Source organism: Microtus ochrogaster, chromosome 17 (assembly GCF_000317375.1).
Source record: "Microtus ochrogaster isolate Prairie Vole_2 chromosome 17, MicOch1.0, whole genome shotgun sequence".
Lineage (NCBI taxonomy): Eukaryota > Metazoa > Chordata > Mammalia > Rodentia > Cricetidae > Microtus > Microtus ochrogaster.
The window spans coordinates 32,342,039-32,345,559 of NC_022019.1; positions in this window are offsets into that span (position 1 = coordinate 32,342,039).

Sequence of the window (3,521 nt, forward strand, 5' to 3'; positions counted from 1 at the left end):
ATTGGTCTGAGGACTCAGTAGTGGCAGAAGGTCTCTCTAGTGATTGGTCTGAGGACTCAGTAGTGGCAGAAGGTCTCTCTAGTGATTGGCTGCACTGCTTCTCTGGTCCTTTGGCTGTCATCCCCCTAATATCTGACTCTGGGTTTTCATTATTTAGAACAATTAGAATTCATGCTACATTAGTGTATGAATAAACCCTTATTAAGTTCCCCATCCTGGCCTTGAACTTACCATGTGGCCTAGGCAAGCCTTGGGTCTTTGAACTTTTGCTTTCAGACATCTAGTAACTGGGATTGGAGCTATGCACCACCATACTCCACCCTGACACCCTTCCTATTATAGCGGTCTACATTTCAAGCAGTGTTCCACACTCCATGACAAGTCAGGACCGTGTCCTCATTCACCCCGTAACAGGTAAGAAAACTGAGGCCCATCGGAATGGAACACAAAGGAACTGCAACCACACCACAGGCTGCATTCTTTACACACAACCAAAACAAACTGCCGGGGAGATCAGCCCGAGAAGCGTCTCCTCCCAGCCACGCTAGGTGATGGGACTAGGCCTCCACTCCAGACTTTGGTCATCTTTACCGTATTTACCTTAATTCACAGCCTCACAACTCTGGAGGGAATCAGGAATCGGAAAGAGACTCGCTTTAGGTTATCTCCTGGATCCCAAATCCTAATATAAGTCCATGACCCAGATCACTGGCCCAGTGTAGACTTTCAGCTCCACCACATTGCACGGTACTGGACGGACAGACTATAGTTACTATAGTTACTTTCTTTCAGTTGCCCACTAGGCTGGACTAAAGAACATCTATGACAGAGAGAGGCACACTTCTGGGCATGTCCGAAAGGGCTCATCCACACAGGATTAACCCAGGGCAGGGAAGACCAACTTGACTGTATTCGCCACCGTCTTACTTGCTGGGGAACCGGCCTGATTAAAAAAGGAAAGAGCCGTGAGCTCCAGAGCTCCACTCTCGCTTCCAGACCTTCCACTGCGGCCACAGGAAGCCATCCGACCATGGTGACACTCGATCCCGTGAGCCAAGAGTGACAACAACCTCTTCCTCTTGAGTTGCTCTGGTCAAGTATTGTTCACAGCAGTGAGAGAAGCAACCAACACAGGCTGTTCCATCCACAAAGAAAATGTGACGCTTCTTGGCACTAGTTAATCTCCAATACACCTGGAAATGTTAGCACCCAAACACACGCCTTTCCTCAGAAGACCATAGCTGCTACTGAGCTGAAGTAATCCCAAGCAAGCATGTCAGTCTTACAGAAAACTAGGCTTCTAAAATCCAGCCACATCGCTGTCGAAGTCATCAGACACGAAGCACCTGGGCACACTCCTTCAATTTTAGTCACTTCTGAACACGACTAGCTTAAAACCAGGAGTTTTAAGCTCTCTCTTCAGTTTCAGCTCCCATAGAACACTGTGATGCTTCGACAGAATTTTTCTTCACTACCTTATTCTCTGGCTAAGATTGAACTTCTTAAATCTTCATAGTACGCGACTGAGAAGTAATGACCGACCTATACAGGCAGAAATAATGACTCAACTACATCAGCAGCCCTCTGTATTCATGCGTTCACGCCAGTTCAAAAGCTTTGGAGGCGTTCTGTACTGAGATAGGTTTGTTTTCTGATTCGTTTCCCCCTCCCAAATACTATACAATAACCATGTGCCTAACATTTACAATACATTGGGCATTATAAGGAATCTAGAAATAACTGGTATCTAGGAGGATGTGCAGGCTAATCCAAATGTGGCATTTCACATAACGGATTTGAGCATCTGCAGGCTTTTGAGTTCGGGGGTGTCCTGGAACCAAGCACCATGGATATGGAGGAAGGAGGGGAGACAGTAGTTTACATTCTCAACTTGACACAACGCTTGATCTAAATTGTTTTAAGAGGACATTGTAGTTAAACGAGCTAGGAAATTCAAGCATACGGAGACCTTTTTAAATGTTCAGAAACAACGCACAGTCGGGGACTCCTATATTAGAAGACATATTGGTACTCTGACAAGTGACGGGAAAGATGGCAAACAAATGCCTGGTTGTTAGAGGAACTCAGACCCATAGCCACTCTTCAGTGACCTTGTGGGAAATCGGAGCGGTGGAAAGGTACACCGAGCTCTGACAGAACCAGGAAAATATAGCATTCTCAAGAAATATGAGGTAGTCGTGGCCAGGGGTCGCCATTTCAAGGACATAGTTTAATGTAGATAAATGCAAAGTCCAGTTACTGCAGGTTGAGGGGTGTAACTCCTCAGACATCGCGGCTGTGGCTGGAGGGTGTGACGGTGAATCGGGGGCCAGAAGCACACTGTCTGAAAACCGAGGGAGAAAACACATCTTTTCAGGAGGCACGTATGGTGGACCACAGCAAATGATGCACGCTGGACGCCTCCCGAGGGACGGGAAAACTTCTCACCCTCAAGACAAAAGTCCCCGTCCTCTCGTCCAGGCAGAATGCCACGGAGACGACGTTAATACACAACCCATCCCCTAAACCTCCAACGCAGCCCGCCGCTTTGCCAGACTTGCGGGCCCTGCCCACCCCGCCCCTGCAGCCGGCACGGCCTCTATTCCCCAGACTGCCGGGCGACGCACCGGCAGAGTTCTGATTGGCTCGGCCTATCCTCCGTCATTCCTCCGCTGGCTTGCGATTGGCTACTAGAGCGTGCGCAAGCGCAAACGCCCAGATCCGCCGTGCTCCGGGAAGGGGGCGTTGGCTCCGTCTAGGACTGGGTTCTCTCTCGATTGGCTAGCGAGACGAGACGCCTTTTGATTGGTCAGGAGTGGGAGCCCAGCGCCCAGGAACGTGGCCTGATTGGCCGCGGCGAAGCCAAGCTTCCGCGGAGACGGTCCCTCAGGCTGTTGCCGAGGTGTCCTGAGGTCTCCTGACCGTGACTGGCGGATCCGCGATCCAGGCTTTCCAGGCGCCCCCGGCTGCCTGTCAAGGTGTGGGAGGAGCTAGGCTTAGAGCGAACCTGAGGAGGCGTGGCTAGAGGAGAAGATGGGTGGGGCCCTGCAACGTCATCGGGAGGCGACTGGGTCAGCGCGTGGCCCGGGCGTCGCCGCGGCCGGACACCGGGCTTCGGTTTGCTTTTGTACCTCTGGCGGCGGCCTCTCACGTCTCCGCGTTTAACGGCACAAAGATAAAGTTCTGCCGGCCGCCGGGCCGTCGTGGGGTCCCCAAGCACGGTGTCCCCACGGCCCCTCTCCCGTCACCTTCTGAGCGTGGGAGTCTGACGTCACCCGCCTAGGGGCGGGAACAAGAGCGCGCAGGCGCGGCACGAGGGCCTGAGGGGCTGGGTGTTGCCAGGCGTCTGCGGAACCGGTTTAGGAAAGCGCCTCACGGCTCCGGAGCGCGCGGCCGGTCGCTAGGCGACAGCGGGAGAGGCGGGGCTTGGCCTCGGTCCCGCCCCATCCGGCTGGCCCCGCCCCCGTCAGCGCTGCGGCTCTGGCTCGGGCGCGCGCTCCAGCGCCCGGGAAGCGGCTGTG